The sequence below is a fragment of the Sapajus apella genome, unplaced genomic scaffold (assembly GCF_009761245.1).
Source record: "Sapajus apella isolate SASKATOON/1434 unplaced genomic scaffold, GSC_monkey_1.0 scaffold88, whole genome shotgun sequence".
Lineage (NCBI taxonomy): Eukaryota > Metazoa > Chordata > Mammalia > Primates > Cebidae > Sapajus > Sapajus apella.
This window is the reverse complement of record NW_022437028.1, coordinates 7,548,822-7,566,086: the sequence shown is the minus strand read 5'-3', so window position 1 is coordinate 7,566,086 and position 17,265 is coordinate 7,548,822. Positions and strand designations below refer to the sequence as shown.

General features: G+C 51.9%; 1 protein-coding gene across 1 annotated transcript in view; it reads left to right on the top strand.

The window, feature by feature from the left end:
• COL26A1 (collagen type XXVI alpha 1 chain) overlaps nt 1–17,265 on the top strand; it is a 93,317-nt gene that overhangs the window by 44,975 nt on the left and 31,077 nt on the right. The gene's annotated exons all lie outside the window — the stretch shown is intronic.

Genomic DNA, 17,265 nt, shown 5'->3' with positions numbered 1-17,265 from the left:
ATGGGGAGGGGAGGGGAGGGGAGGGGAGGGAAGGACGGAGGGAGGGAGGAAGGAAGGAAGGAAAGAAAGAAAATGCCCTGATTGTCTAAATGAGGCTGGTAGAAATGCTTGGGAACCTGCCAGTTGGAATGATTCTGCTGAATGAGGGAGTAAGGGGCTTGGTGGCCATGAGAATCATTGGCTAGGAGACTGGCACACATCCCCGTGATGGCCCCAGGCTGCTCCCATGGCCACTGTGTTGGGCCTAGGGGACCTAACTGCCTCCGTAGCAGCGATGGGGTAAGGCCAGGAGGGGCAGAGGTGACATCCCTTGAAGACGGCCAGCTTCTTCAGCTCCAATATCTTCCCCAACTTCTTCCAGATTCACCAGACACCTCCTCCAGGAAGCCTTCCCTGGTCTGTCCAGATGGAAGCCAGGCTTCCTCCAGGAGCTGCCCCTCTTTTGAGCCCTTGTCACTCTCTGCCTGTTGTTTCTGCCCCAGGCCTCTATCCCTTGCTCTGTGTCACAATCCATTTGAGCAAGATGGTCACTGGGTTCGTCCCCGTGGTGCCCAGCACAGGGCTTTGTCCATAGGGGTGATGAGAGTCTTGGAGGTGCATGCCTATAGCGTGTCTGCGTGCGAGTGTGCACCAGGGGCCATGTGTGTACATGAGCTGTGTACAAGCATGGACTTTGTGTGCAAACACAGGTTGTATGTACAAACAGCTGAGTTTGTGTGCATGTGTGTGCGTACATGGGCTATGTGTGCATAGTGAATACATGTACATGTATGTTCCACCCGTTCTTCCATATTCACCAGACACTTCGTCCAGGAAGCCTTCCCTGGTCTTTCCAGGGATGGAAGCCAGGCTCTTTAGAAAAATCTAGTTCAAAGCTATGCTTGAAGACCGGGTGCGGTGGCTCACGCCTGTAGTCCCAGCACTTTGGGAGACTGAGGCGGGAGGATCGCCTGAGGCCAGGAGTTCAAGACCAGCCTGACCAACATGACGAAAACCCATCTCTACTAAAAATACAAAAATTAGCCAGTCATGGTGGCACACCCCTGTAATCTCAGCTGCTCGGAGGCTGAGGCGGGGGAATTACTTGAATCTGGGAGGCGGAGGTTGCAGTGAGCCGAGATTGTGCCATTGCACTCCAGCCTGGGAGACAGAGCAAGACTGTTTCAAAAAAAAAAGAAGAGCTATGCTCCAAAAATATCCATGGGGTATATTGCCCCTGCCAAAGCCTTTGAGGTCATTTGGCCCAACCCCGTCTTGTTTTAATGGGGAAACTGAGGTTCCCAGAAGGGATTGGGCTTTCCATCCTAACAGGTCCCAGACTCAGAAACTCCTGCCAAGCTGGAGGCTAAGGCCTTTAAGGGACTGGCAGGTGCTGGGGAGAACACAGGGCTGGGGCCGGAGCTAGGCTGGAGCCCTGCTGTCCTGGAGGACCCAGGCAAGGGGTGGTTCTGCTGCAGCCTGGGAGGGTGGCTGGATTGGGAGCCCTTCTCCTCTGGTCCAGTGTGGGTGGGTGGCTCAGCCCATGGCAGTCTCAGCTCACAGCGTCTTGGGGAAGCAGGCTCCCTTCTTGTTGCCATGCTCCCCAAGCAGTGTCCTGGGCACTTACAGGGAAGGGCACTCCCTCCTTCCCGGAGTCGCCTGGCTCTCTGCTGAACGCTCATTCTCTAAGGGGCTAGGCCTGCTCTACATGGTGTCTGCCCAGTGACTTTGGGTCCCGAGCTGGGGCCTGTCTGCTGCCTCCGCCTTCTCAAGGTGAGCTGCCCAGTCCCTCTGAGGCTCCCCAGGGTCCAGCCTGCCTGCTTCCCCCAGAACCTTCTCCAGCTGATGCACCATTGCGAAGAATAGAGCCTGGGCCTCATACGCGCTGTTGCTCCTGTGCGGTGATCGCTTCTCTCATCGGTGACGACCATTCCTCCCAGGCCCGGAACTGGGTGTTGGGGGCAAGGTCTGTGTTCTCTAACGATGCACAGTGCTGTGAGTTTGTCACATGCTCCTGGTTTGTGTGTCTCAGAAATGATGGTTGGAAAAAGAAATATAAGCAGCGCTTCTCAAGCTGTCCCATGGTACAGGAATCACCTCGGGTCCCATTTAAGTGCAGATTCGGATCGGATAGGTCTGGGCAGGACCTGGGCGTTGCCCTGCCCTGCCCTGCCCTGCCGTGCCTTGTCTCTAGGCTGGAGTTCAGTGGTGTGATCATAGCTCACTGCAACCTCAAACTCCTGGGCTCAAGGGATCCTCCAGCCTCAGCCTCCCAGGTAGCTGAGACTACAGGTGTGCACCACCACACCCGGCTAATGTTCTTATTTTTTGTAGAAGCAAGGTCTTGTTATGTTGTCTAGGCTGGTCTTGAACTCCCGGCCTCACGTGATCATCCCACCTTGGCCTCCCAAAGTGCTGGGGTGACAGGCATGAGCCACTGTGCCTTGCCAAGGGTCTACATGGCTTACAAAGCCCTAGCACGTGGGGACAGGGCGTCTGAACCACACAAGAGTGCCTCAAGGGAAGGTGCTGGGACTTCTGTTTCAGTCCTGAAGTCACAGGCACTGGTCAGGTTTGGGAGCAGTGAGGTGACGCCTCCAAGGGACACGCGTAGGGAACCATGGCCATTCTCCTCCTTGGTGAGTCCACTGCTAGAACCCATGCCGGCCACTTCCTGTTTCACAGCAGTGAGTGTACATGAATGTGTATGAGTGTGTTGTGTGTATGCATGAGTGTGATGCGTGTGTGGGCACTCCGCGTGTGTGCATGGGTGCGTGTGTGTGCCTAGGTGTGTGTGCATGTGTGTGATTACTCCGTGTGTGCGTGACTGTGAACTCACGTTGTGTTCGTGTGTGCATAAGTATGCGTGTAATTTTTTTCTGACAGAAAGGGAAGTTTGTTGAGGAGTAGTAGCTCACACGATCGCAAGGTCCCACAATGGGCCGTCTGCAAGCTGAGGAGCAAGGAAGCCAGTCTGAGTCCCCAAGCTGAAGAGCTTGAGTCCGATGTTTGAGGGCAGGAAGCATCCAGCATGAGAGAAGGATGCAGGCTGGGCGGCCGGGCCAGGCCGGTCTTCTCACATTCCTCCGCCTGTTCTTTATTCTGCCCTCACTGGCAGCTGATCAGCTGGTGCCCACCCCGACTGAGGGTGGGTCTGCCTTCCCCAGTCCACTGACTCTAACATTAATCTCCTTTGGCAACACCCTCACAGACACACCCGGGGTCAATACTTTGCATCCTTCAGTCCATTCGAGTTGACACTCAGTATTAACTATCACAGCTGCCTTCTCTCACAGATGGGAAAACAGGCCCAGCAGCCCAGAGACGGACAGACACTGGCCTAAGATGACACAGTGCTGTTACAGGCTAGATCCCAAGTCTCCTGGTCCCTCCCACCTCGTTACACCTTTGAGGACCCTAGAACAGGAGAAGCCACACTCTAAGCTGGAACCTGTCCTTGCACCACAGCCCGTGAATTCTCCTTCTGTCCTTTCCCTCTGCCCACATGGGGTCAGTGGAGGGAATGGACTGGGTGAAATCACACCCACTGAGAGCCTTTCGGACAAATATTTGAGAGTCACCAATTACCTGCTCCTCAAAGACATGCCTTTAACTTCCTGACCATCCCAGTTGGCAGGGCGGGCGGCTGGGAGGCCCCCTGGAATCCCACCCATTGCTGGCATATTGCAAGCACATGTTTTCTGCACACAGAGCTGCTCACAATAAACCAACACTGAAAACCACATTAAAATGAATCTGAGAAGAGAGTCACTTTGTAACATGCTTTATTTTATTTTTGACTTGGAAAGGAGCATGTTTTGGCTGCTAATCAAAGAGCTGGTGGGGGCCTCTTAGCAGAAACCAAACCGGTCCGAACTAGACCCACTGGGCCCGCCCCCTGGGATAGTGGCTCTGGCTCCAGGGAGCTGAGAGCGGCCCCGAGACCAGGGGTGAGCTGCAGGGCTGGTCTGGAAACTGGACATCCCACCCAGAGCGGTGGCTCATGCCTGTAATCTCAACTCTTTGGGAGGCCTAGGCTGGTGGATCATCTGAGGTCAGGAGTCCGAGATCAGCCTGCCCAATGGGGTGAAATCCCGTCTCTACTAAAAAAAAAAAAAAAAAAATTAGCTGGGTGTGGCGGTGCATGCCTGTAATCCCAGCTACCCAGGAGGCTGAGGCAGGAGAATTGCTTGAACCCAGGAGGCAGAGGTTGCAGTGAGCTGAGATCACACTATTACATTCCAGCCTGGACAACAAGAATGAAACTCTGTCTCACTTAAAAAAAAAAAAAAAGAAAAGAAAAGAAAAGAAAGAAGCTGGAGATCCCGGGTACCAGCCCTGAGTTCTAGGACACTGGATCCCTGTCCTCCTTTTGCCTGGCCTCCACGTTCCTAACTGCAGAAGAGGCCCCTGGGGTATCAGGACTGTATTTGCTCCTTCTGATTGGTCAGCGGGCACCACGGCCCCTAAGGAGAGAGTGCGTTTCTCCCCAGCTCTGCAACGTGGTTCGGACCATCACAGGGCCTTCCAGCCAGAGTGCAGGCATTTTGCAAAGATTGGTCACACGCTGAGATTCATACCTTCCGTCCAATCCCTCTCCAATTTCCCTCTTCCCTGCCCCATCTGCGGCCTTCTCCTCCCTGCAAACATCCAAAACACCACTCCCTAGAATCACTTCTTTTTTCTTTTTGAAACAGAGTCTCACTCTGTCACCCAGGCTGGAGTACAGTGACGTGATCTCGGCTCACTGCAACCTCCGCCTCCCGGGTTCAAGTGATTCTCATGCCTCAGCCTCTTGAGTAGCTGGGACTGGCGTGCCCCACCATGCCTGGCTAATTTTTGTATTTTTAGCAGAGATGGAGTTGCACCATGTTGGCCAGGCTGGTCTCAAACTCCTGACCTCAAGGGATCCATCTGCTCAGCCTCCTCCTCAAGGGATCCACCTGCCCTGGCCTCCCAAAGTGCTGGGATTACCGAAGCGAGCCCCCCGCACCCGGCCTTGCCTAGAACCGCTTCTAACCCTCCTTGCTGAGGATTAGAAGCCACTCTATTTAGGCAATCTGCTGTTGAAATTAGAAACCTCAAAGCCTAATCTCTCTCCTTGTGACCCCGCTGCAAGGGATCCCCAGCATCCCATGGAGTCTCTTTTCTATACAGCTGTCTAATCCATCTCCTATTTTCTGCCCCTCCTGGCTTTTTTTTTTTTTTTTTTTAAGACAGAATCTTACCCCGCTGCCCTGTCTGGAGTGCAGGGGTGGGATCACAGTTCACTGCAGCCTCCACCTCCCCAGCTCAGGCGATCCTCCTGCCTCCCCATCCTGAGTAGCTGGGACCAAAGGCACACGCCACCATGCCTAAGTTTTTGTATTTGTAATAGACACAGGGTTTCTCTGCATTGCCCAGGCTGGTCGCCAACTCCTGTGCTTAAGTGATCCTCCCTCCTCTGCTTCCCAAAGGCTGAGATTACAGGCCTGAGCCACCGCAAGTGGCCCATTTTCTTACCTTAGATTTCACCCACCTATCAGAACTGTCTCAGCTACCTCCGGTCTCTCCCCACCAAGAGCAAGAGGAAATCTAAACATTCCCCTTCCCTGTTTGAGACCCTTCTGTACTTTCCAGCCCACCTGGATATCAGCCAAACAGCCCCTCCGCTGGTCCCTGTGGTTTCTTTGTGCAGATTAAGGAAAAAGCGCCCCTTCCTCGAGGCACATGACTGCCATCTGCTGGAAAACTGCTATAATAAATGTAAAATCTAGGAGGACTGTGACATGATGGCGCCCCCTAGGGTTGTGCAAACACAGTGTCCTGAATCCAACAGCCTCCTGGCTTCCAAGAGCCTGATGGCCCTCCAGGTTCAGGTCTCCTGCCCCTTGTCCCTGCTCACATCTACTCTTCCACTGATCACAAGCTGTTTGAGGCTCTCCAGACACAGGAGCATTGAGGTGAAGAATGTGGACTTCAGGCCGGGCGCGGTGGCTCACTCCTGTAATCCCAGCACTTTGGGAGGCCAAGGCAGGTGAATCACCTGAGGTCAGGAGTTTGAGACCAGCCTGGCCAACATGGTGAAACCCTGTCTCTACTAAAAAATACAAAAAATTAGCTGGGCATAGTGGCAGACGCCCGTAATCCCAGCTACTCGGGAGGCTGAGGCAGGAGAATCGCTTGAACCCAGGAGGCAGAGGTTGCAGTGAGCAGAGATCATGCCATTGCACTCCAGTCTGGGTGACAGAGTGAGGCTCTGTCTCAAAAAAAAAGAATGTGGACTCTGGAGACAGAATCCCAGCGCCGCCATGTACCTGTTACAAAATTCCTCAAGCTGACCAGGTGTGGTGGTTCAGGCCTGTAATCCCAACAGTTTGGGAAGCTGAGGAAGGAGGATGGCTTGAGGCCAGGAGTTTAAGACCAGCTTGGGCAACACAGTAAGACCCCATCTCTACAGTAAATAGAAAAGTCAGCCAGCCATGGTGGTGCATGCCTGTAGTGCTCAGGAGGCTGAGGTGCGAGGATCACTTGAGCCCAGGAGTTTGAGGCTGCAGTGAGTCATGATCACACCACTGCACTCCAGCCAGGGCAACAGAGAGAAACCCTGTCCAAAAGAAAAAAAATGATTGTCTTATCATTTAGAAAGGCATGAACCAATCCTCCCTTCCCACCCTTCCTCGAGAATCAGATGAAATTTGGGCCCCTCCCTCCTAGACCACGCCCGAACATAGAGAATGTCATTGGCAGGAACCCTTAGAGGATTCTCCAACCATTCATGAAACCTGAATCTAAGATCTTTCAGCTCAGAGGAAGGAGAGACCCCTAATGTTTGCTGGGTGTCATTTCACATGTGGAAGCGGTCACTTTTCAAATTCCCAGGTCCTTACCTTTTCATCTGTATTAGTTCGTTGTGTGTTGCTATAAAGGAATATTTGAGGCTGGGTAATGCATAAAGTAAAGAGATTTGTTCCCGTTACCTGGGAGGCTGAGGTGGGATGATCCCTTGAGCCTAGGAGGTTAAAGCTGCAGTGAGCTATGATCGTACCACTGCCCTCTAGCCTGGGTGAGGTTTATTCGGCTCACAGTTCTGCAAGCCTGACGTTAGCATTTGCTTAGCTTCTGGTGAGGCTTCAGGAAGCTTTTTCTAGTAGCAGAAGGTAAAGGGGGAGCTGACACATTGCACAGCAAAAGGGGGAGCTAGAGAGAGGGGAGGAGGAGGTGCCAGCTCTTTTATTTATTCATTTATTTATTTTTTGAGATGGAGTCTTGCTCTGTCGCACAGACTGGAGTGCAGTGGTGTGATCTTGGCTCACTGAAACCTCCGCCTCCTGGGTTCAAGTGATTCTCCTGCCTCAGCCTCCCCAGTAGCTGGGATTACACCATGCCCAGCTAATTTTTTGTAGTTTTGTAGAAACGGGTTTCACTATGTTGGCCAGGCTGGTCTTAAACTCCTGACCTCATGATCTGCCCGCCTGAGTGCAGTGTCGTGATCTTGGCTCGCTACAACCTCTGCCTCTTGTGTTCAAGTGGTTCTTGTGCCTCAGCCTCCTGAGTTGCTGAGACTGCAGGCATGTATCACCATGCCCAGCTGATTTTTGTTTTTGTTTTTTCAGTAGAGATGGGGTTTTGCCGTGTTGGCCAGGCTGGTCTCAAACTCTTGGCCTCAAGTGATCCACCTGTCTCAGCCTCACAAAGTGCTGGGATTACAGCTGTGAGCCACCATGCCTGCCCAGAAGCCTCCCTTTTCAGAGGCCGTTGTCACAACTTCTACGGGGCGTTACCTTTCAGGTCCTAGCCTGTGCAATGTGTGGAGTTAAAGGAATAAAAGGTAAATTGAAAAATTTTTTGTGACAAAAGACGGTGTTAACACATCACAAATACACGCCACAGATGGGGAGGAGATATTCGCAAAGCATGAAATTGATGACGGGCTGGTATCAGAAATACAGCAGAAAGCACTCCTATGCATTGAAATGAAAAAGACAGAACAATCCAATAGGAAAATGGATCAAAGGCAAGAATGGGCATATCCTAGAGTGGGAAACAGAAATGGCTCAAAAACCTATGAAAAGATCTCCAGCCTCATTAACAATGTAGAAAACGCAAATTTAAACCACAACGAGGCTGGATGTGGTGGCTCACTTGTGTAATCCCAGCACTTTGGGAGGCCGAGGGGGGCTGATCATTTGCGGTCAGGAGTTCAAGATCAGCCTGGTCAATATGGTGAAACTGTGAAACCCTGTCTCTACTAAAAATATAAAAAAAACTAGCAGGGCTTGGTGGCGGCTGCCTGTAGTCCCAGCTACTCGGGAGGCTGAGGCAGGAGAATCTCTTGTACCTGGGAGGCAGAGATTGCAGTGAGCCAAGATCATGCCACTGCACTTCAGCCTGGGTGACAGAGTGAGACCTTGTCTCAAAAAGAAAAAAAAAAAAACCACAAGATCCTGTTTCACACTTCACCCGCCAGATTGGCAGAGCTGCTGAGGTTTTGGATAGCTGCCTCTCTGGGCCCTGGGGTCTGGAGGAGGAGCGGTGTTGGAGGAGTCAGGGGACCTGAGGTTGTCCCCCACAATCCCATTAGGGAGGTTCATTCCTTCCAGACTTGACTGGGGCTGGCTGGAGAGCAGGGGACAGTGAGCAATGATCACTGAGGCAGTGCTGTTTGGGTCATACCCCAGGCTCTGGGGACGGGTGGCGGGGATCTGCTGGTGTCAGGACCCCCATCCCAGACAGCTAGATTCGTCTTTGGCTGCAGCGCCTGGGACCAGCCTGCAGACCTGGGTGGAGGAGAGAGCGAGAAGGGGTACGTGGGGTACCGGGCCAGGCCGCCCTTCCCTTGTACTTGAACAGTCTCCTCCCCGCAGAGAACCTGCACCCCAGCTACCCATCCGCCACCATCGTATCCCTAAAGCAGGGACGTCTCCCTCACTCCAGCCCAGCTGTGAGCAGACAGCCGCATCAGACACCGAGGCCAGCCTCTGGTGGTCCCCAGTTCCTCCAGTGGCTTTCTTCTGGCCTGAGCATTCTCCCGTCTGCACCTTCATGAGTCCAGCTGGGCTCCCAGAAGCCTGGGATAAGTCCAGTGTGGACACCAGCCCAGCCCACAGGTCAGGAGCTTTCCTTGTGGCTCCAGACCAGCGTCTAGGTGCTGATAAACAAGACAGACAGGAGCCCCAATTTAGTAACCTCACTCTGAGCCTGAACAGAGGGTCTTCTGCCCCCTTCCTAGAGCCTGCACACAGATGGTGCCACTCTGATCAAGGAGGACTGGATTTCTGGATTGGAGACCTCTCTTACCACTTTTTTTTTTTTTTTTTTTTTTTTTTTGAGCCGGGGTCTCGCTCTGTTGCCCAGGCTGGACTGCAGTGGCATGATCAGCTCACTGCGACCTCCACCTCCTGGTTCAAGTGATTCTCCTGCCTCAGTCTCCCGAATAGCTGGGGCTACAGGTGTGCACCACCACACCTGGCTAATTTTTGTATTTTTAGTAGAGACGGAGTTTTGCCACGTTGGCTGGGCTGGTCTCAAACTCCTGGCCTGAAGTGATCCACCCACCTCGGCCTCCCAAAGTGCTGGGATTACAGGCAGGAGACACTACCTGTAAGGCCTGGCTGGCTGGCTTTCTTTTCTTTCTTTCTTTCTCTTTCTTCCTTTCCCTTCCTTTCCCTTCCTTCCTTCCTTCCTTCCTTCCTTCCTTTCTGTCTCTCTTTTCTTTTTCTTTCTTCTTTCTTTTCTTTCTCTTTCTTTCTCTCTTTCTTTCCTTTTTTTTTTTTTTGACATTCTCTTTCTGTCAGCCAGGCTAGAGTGCAGTGGGCTGATCTCAGCTTGCTGCAACCTTCACCTCCCTGGCTCAAGTGATTCTCATGCCTTAGCCTCCCAAGTAGCTGGGATTACAGGTGTGTGCCACCAAGACCATGTTATTTTTGTATTGGTAGAGGCAAGGTTTTGCTAGGTTGCCAGGGCTGATCTTGAACTTCTGGCCTCCTCTGCCCACCTCGGCCTCCCAAAGTGCTGGGATTACAGGCGTGAGCCACCGCGCCCGGCCTGACCCTCTCTTACCTCTTCTGGGGTTGGCCATCTCTCTCCCTCCTTCACTGTGGGGGCAATACAACCTCTCAGGCAACTGGAAGGAGAGCAGGACGGGAGAATGCTTTGTAAAGCATTGTGTCCCCTGTGGTACTGAGGACTAATTCTTACTTTGGTGTAAATGACTAAGGGGGAAGTAAGGAGTTGCCACCCTGGGAGGCTGAACTTGGTCGTAGCCCTGGGTTGGCCACCGTTCCAATGTGTGACTGTGGCCGTGAGTCACTTAACCTCCACATCTCTTTTCTAATCTGTAAACGGGCTGAGTGAGATGATTCTAAGAGCCTTCTTGTCTCTACAACTGTATGGGAGATTTGTTTTTTTTGTTGTTTTTTGTTTTGTATTTTAGAGAGAAAGAGGGTTTTGCTCTGTTGCCCAGACTAGAGTGCAGTGGCACAGTCATAGCTCACTGCAGCCTTGACCTCCTCAGCTCAAGCGATCCTCCCTCCTCAGCCTCTCGAACAGCTGGGACTACAGGTGCGCACCACCAGGCATGGCTAATTTTTAAATTTTTTGTAGAGGTGGGGTCTCACTATGTTGCCCAGTCTGGTCTCAAACTCCTGGGCTCAAGTGATCCTCCTACCTCAGCTCCCGAAGTGCTGTGATTACAGCCATGAGCTAGTGTACCTGGTGAGATTTGCTTTTTAATATAAGTATACAAATTACAGCTGTGCAGCTTTCTCAGCCATGCAGTCTAATCCCACATTCTCCAACCAGTTCAGGGGCCCAGGAGATGGCCTTGATCATTCTTCTCTTAAGGGCCACACAACTGAGGTTCAGAGATGCAACAAATTTCCCCAGGGTCACACAGCATGTTGGGGGCAGGGCCCAGGGAGCTGACTGTGCCTTAAGCAATTAGGCAACCACTGTAAAATCCTGCACAGAAGCTGTCATGTTGTTCAAATGTGGTTTTTTTTTTTTTTTTTTTTTTTTAGAAAGAATCTCGCTCTTTCCCCCAGGCTGGAGTGCAGTGACACGATTTCGGCTCACTGCAACCTCCACCTTCTGGGTTCAAGCAATTCTCCTGCCTCAGCCTCCCGAGTAGCTGGGATTACAGGCATGCACCACCATGCCCGGTTCCTTTTTTGCATTTTTAGTAGAGACAGGGTTTCACCATGTTGGCCAGGCTGGTCTCGAACTCCTGACCTCAGGTGATCCCCCCGGCTCGGCCTCCCAAAATGCTGGAATTGCAGGCGTGAGCCACTGTGCCCCGCACAAAAGCGTTTTAAACAACTATTTGGGGCAGCAATAAAGAGAAAGCCTAAGAATGAACCAGATTGTGTCTGGGTGATTGTCCAGGCTGCAAAATACAGGCAAATAGAGGAAAAAGGTTCATCATTGGTGAAGGTCTGTGCCTGGTAAGGGGAGGGGCCCTGTCAAGTGCTCCCTGGGTTACTATGGCAACTGCCTCCCGCCAGGAAAGGTGTGATCCTGAGTCTGATCCTGAGAGTCAAGGTGTCTCCTTCAACTGCCCCATGATTCTTCCCTTCCTGTCTCTTTCCTCCATCCCATCTCCCAGGGGCTTGGAGTCCAGACAGACCTACTCCTGGCTAGGAGAGGCAGGGGCAGCTGGCCAGTGGATGGTGGCTCCTGAGGAATATATATGGTTGGAGGGAGCAATTCAGGCTGCCCTTCTGTGGCCCAGAAGCACCCAAGCCCCTGAGCTGACATTGCTGCCCTGGGGAAGCTAAGCCCAGACTGCCAAACGCCATCAAGCAGGCAGCTTCCGTGTGAGGGCAGCATCCCCGAGAGATGTAGATGGATTTCCTTCACCTGTTCCTCCCTTGGGTGCCTGGGAACCTGGGCAACGTGGGTCTGAGGCCTGCCCTACTGTACCGGTCCGTTTCCACGCTGCTGATAAAGACATGCCAAGACTGGGCAATTTACAGAAGAAAGAGAGGTTGAATGGACTTACAGTTCCACGTGGCTGACAATGCGTGTTGCGCCTCCTTTCCTTCCATCATGATAAGGAGGCTTCCCCGCCCACGAGAAAGCTTGCTCGGGGTGCAGGAAACTTCCCCTTATATAGCCATCAGATCTCGTGAGACTTACTCACTATCGCGAGAACAGCACGAGAAAGCCCTGCGCCGTGATTCAATGAGTTCCCGCCGGTCAGTCCCACAACACGCGGGAATTCAAGATGCGACCTGCGTGAGTACACAGCCAAACCATATCACCGTCTCTTGCCCATCTCTAGCCTGGGGAATAGAAGATAGCTGGGCTGGACGATGGAGTGAGGGTGCTCCGTCTGAGAAGTTTTCCTTCCTCCCCACTTTTTTTTTTTTTTTTTTTTTTTTTTTGAGACGGGAGCTTGCTCTGTCTCCCAGGCTGGAGTGTAGTGGAGAGATCATAGCTCACAGCAGCTTCCAACTCCTGGGCTCAAGCGATCCTCCCACCTCGGCCTCCTGAGTCGCCTGGGCGACAGGCATGCGCCACCATGCCTTGCTTGTTTTAAAAAATATTTAGAAATGATGTCTTCCTAAATTGCTGAGGCTAGTCTTGAACGCCTGGGCTCAAGAGATAATCCCACCTCTACCTCCCAAAGTACTGGGATTGCAGGTGTGAGCCACTACACCCACCCTGTCTTTAGTTTTTAAAACTCTGCTGCCATTTCCCTCTGAAAGCCAGAGAACCTTGCTGTATTTTCAGGAACCTCGTCTGTTCCTTGAGAGGTGATTGCCGCCTCCTGAGCCTTGACCAGTGGGTGCTGCAGAAAGATGAGGTCTCACCTAGGCCCAAGGCTGTGGGTGCCCCTCTCAGCCCTCTGGGGTTCAGAGTGCCTGGCACTGTCAGGCTGCCCCCTCCCACGGCCTGGAGGCTCCCAGGCTGCCAGCTTTGTTTCATGACCCCTTGAACCTTGACCTTGGGCTTGGAGTGCCGTTAAGACAAATTCTTTCCCAGTGACGAAGAGCAATGGCAGCGCCGACTCCCCGTGTCCAAGTGGGTCAGGAACCACAGAGTTCATCTCCCCCTCCACTTGGTATCATCTTTCAGGCCCCGGGTGGGGCCCGCTGCCAGCTCTGTGGGGCCCTGGAGTTATTTATGATTTCTTTCTGGATGAGGAAAAAAGGGTTAGAGCACTTGAAGCAATAACTTCAGATGAACAATGTGATCCTCAGAAATCCACCCAAGAGAAGCAATTGAATCGCTGAAACCAGCAAGATAAACATGTACAGCAATGTTCCCTCTCCTGGTGTCCTCGCTCCCCCGCACCACTGCTGGGACTGATCACTTACTTTTGTTGCAATGAAATCCCTGTCAAGTCCTGAGGGACATTCCTGGAAGCTTGAAATCCCTCCACTGAGCAAACTGTAACCCAGCTGCCTCCATCCACATGTCCCCAGCTGTGAAAACCCTCATCTGTACCCAACAGGGGGCCAAGAAGTACTTGATCCTTCGAGATTCTCACCCCTCCATACTCATACCGTTGATTGTGGGGACATCTCCCACTCATGGCTGGTCTGAAGGAAAGCTGGTCTATGGAACAGTGCTGCTGATAAATGAATATATGAATTTAATCAAACAGGCCTGCCGCCGCAAGGTGTTATACACGCCTGTCCAGAAGAGGTGAGCTAAACCCATCTCAAGGTAATCTGTCTGGCAGGTGACACAGGTACAGACATGGCCCCAGGAGGCGTCAGGATCTAGGCACTAACGCTCATGCACCTTTCGAGAGCCCTCCTGGATGTTACGGTTCTAACTCACTCACTCCTGAGGTTTCTAAGGTGGCCAAAACAATCAAAAGCCACAGTTCTTTTTTTTTGTTTTTTCCTAGAGGTAGGCTCTCTCTCTGTGGCCCAGGCTGGAGTGCAGTGGTGCCATCATAGCTCACTACAGCCTGCAACTCCTGGGCTCAAGCCATCCTCCCGCCTCAGCCTCTCCAACAAAAGGAACCAAAAGAGCCTTAGGAGGCTGCAGAGGGAGAGGCTGTCAGGCCCTGTTGGTAGCTCCCTACCGCTCTGTAGGGAGCTGAGGCCAGGGGACAGACTCACTGCTCTATGCGTGTACACCCTCTGAGATCCTCTTCAACAAACCCGCTCAGCCGCTACTGGGGCGGGGAGTGGGGGCATTAAATGGAGCGAGGTCAGGTTTTGAGAACTGTGCTGTGCATCCTCAGGCACAGCACAGACCTCTCTGTGCCTCAACCACCCATATAGATCAGATGCAGGGACCACCTCGACACTCTCTCAAAGCCCGTTCAACCTCATCATTCTGAGTCAATAACTACCTGGAGCTAGAAGGCACGGCATCTGGGCGTCCAGTGTTCCCTCCTCCCTCCTCAGGAAGAGGAGCTGAGTTTTCTGTGCCAAGAGCAGACGGCTCACATCACGGCAGCTCATTTTCAAGCTTCCATGGTGAAACGTGATCCCTTCTGAAGCATTCCAGGCCCTCCAGGCCAGGCAGGGCTACAGGATGAGCAGGCAGATGCCCTGGTTCCATCCCAGCTCATCTGCTCCCTCTCAGTAGCCCTCTGTTTTCCTCCACAATAAAATGGGGCAGTAGTCCCCTGGTCTATTGCCTGGTCCAGATCTTTACCATCAGACTGCAGGGAGTGCCCTTATCTTCTGTCCAGCTGTTTATCCAGGGATGATGTGGGGCAGGGACAAACTCTCTGTGTGCACACTGAGTAGAGACACCACTGCTACGTCCAGAAGTCCCCCGGGAGCATCGTAGGCTGAAGATGGGGTTTGAGCGTCTCAGGCTACACTCTTGGGTCAAGCCCACCCAACACCTGTGTGGGGAAGGCAAGGCAGCTCCACCAGGAACAGTGCAGAACATGGGGTCTTCGGGACCCTCCCAGGTGCCTGATAGCGAGCCTTTTATATTCAGATCATTTTGGAGAGAGACTCATTTAAGAACTGGCCAGGTGCAATGGCTCCAGCCTGTGATCCCTATGCTTTGGGAGGCCAAGGTGGGAGGATCACTTGAGGCCAGGAGTCAAGATCAGCCTGGGCAACATAGTGAGACTTCATCTCTACAAATTTTTTTTAAAAATTAGCTGGACATGGTGGTGGATGCCTATAGTCCCAGCTACTCAGGAGGCTAAGGCGGGAGGAAAAGAACCAGATAGACAAGCGCGCGTGCGCGCACACGTGCGCACACACACACACACAAACACGTGTGCTTCCATGTTTTTGCTCCAGCAGTTGGACATGTAGAGTGTTCTTCCCCTTGCTCTCCTCCCATGCTTCTTCCCAGCAGCAGGGCCCTGACTCTCTCTATAATCCCTTTTATGTTTTTTCTGGGCTTAGTGGAAATGGGAAACAGCTGCTGGGGGCTGCAGAGAGATGCAGTTCCCATGCACGGTAAGGAACCCTCACCAGGTGGCTGATCTTGATCTTGGACTTCCCAGCCTCCAGAGCTGTGAGGAAATAAACTTCTGTTCTTTATAAATTACCCAGTGTATTAGCCCATCTTCACACTGCTATAAAGATACTACCTCCGACTGGGTAATTTACAAAGAACTGAGGCCCAACTGACTGACAGTTCTACATGGCTTGGGAGACCTCAGGAAACTTAAAATCATGGTGGAAGGCAAAGGGGAAGCAAGGCACATCTTCACAAGGTGGCGGAGAGAGCGTGCACGGGGAAACGACTGCTTTTTAAACCATCAGATCTCCTGAGAACTCCCTCACTATCACAAAACAGAATAGGGAAATCACCCCCATGGTCCAGTCACCTCCCACCATGTCCCTCCCTTGATACGTGGGGATTAGAATTGGAGATGAGATTTGGGTGGGGATACAGAGCCAAACCATATTACCCAGTCTCGGGCATTTGGTTCTAGTAACGCAAAATAGACTGAGATGTGGATATTCAAAAAGTTATCCTATCCAGGGTGCTAAATTCTGTAAGCCAGTTGTGCACAGGGTGCGTGGCAATTGGTGGGAAGGTGGGTGCCTAGTCCCCTTGGGGTGGTCAAGGAAGGCTTCCTGAAGGAGGTGGTGCTAGCTGACCAATGCAGGTGTGAGAGGATCGGGAGCCACTTCTAGATGGGAGTACAAGACAGGTAAAGGCTTAGGAGAGCAGTAGGTGCACAGAGCATGGCAGTAGCCCAGAGCAGCAGCACATAGGGTGACAAGGTTGGATTGGCATTTTAGGACAATTACGAGAACAGCTTGGCATGTTTATTACAAACTGATCATGCCTGTGTAGCCAGCACCCGCATTAAGAAGGAACGTTTTCATGATCTCAAAAGCCCTCTTCTTGCCCCTTTCAATCATGACTCTCCCCGAGGGTAACCACTCATCTGAATTCTAACACCTTAGACTCTTCTGCTTGTTTCTGAACTTCAGATAAATGGAATCCAACAGTAGGCACTTGATTGAGACTGTCTTCTTTCACCTGGCATTATGCTCTGTGAGACTTGTCCACACTGTTGCATGTGGTTTGCCTACACTTATGACTGTGTTGTATTTAATTTTGTGAGTATAAAATTTACTTATTTGGTTGGCCGTTAATAGGAATTTGGGTTGTTTCTAACTTTGGGTTATTCTGAGCAATGCTGCCATGAACATTCCTGTGCATGCCTTTCGGTGAACATATTTATTCATTTTGTGAATGAATTTTGTGCCTGTCTTGTTCTCTCATCTAGAAATGGCTCCCAACCCTCCCTCACACCTGCCTTGGTCAGCTGGTTCCTACTTAAGCACCACCTCCTCCAGGAAGCCTTCTTTGACCACTCCAGGGGGATTTAGGCACCCATCTTCTCACCAATTGCTGTGCACCCTGTGCGCAATTGGCTGACAGCACTTAGCCCTCTGGATAGAATAACTTTTCATATATCCATCTGTCTCAGTCCATTTCGTGCTACTAGAGCAAAATCCTGGACACTTGGTAATTTATAAAGAATGGAAGTTTATTTCCTCACAGCTCTGGGGGGTGGGAAGTCTAAGATCAAAATCAGGTATCTGCTGGGGCTTCCTCCTCGTGCATGGGAACTGCTGCTTCTTGTAGCCCCCAGCAGCTGTTTTCCATTTCTGCTTTTTTTTTTTTTTGAGATGGAGTCTCAGCATCCAGATTAGCTGGGACTACAGGTGCATGACACCACGCCCAGCTGATTTTTGTATTTTTAGTAGAGACGGGGTTTCACCATGTTGGCCAGGATGGTCTCGATCTCTTGACATCGTGATCCACGTGCCTCAACCTCCCAAAGTGCTAGGATTACAGGCGTGAGACACGGCGCCCAGCCTCCATTTCAGCTTTCTAGTAAAATCAGAA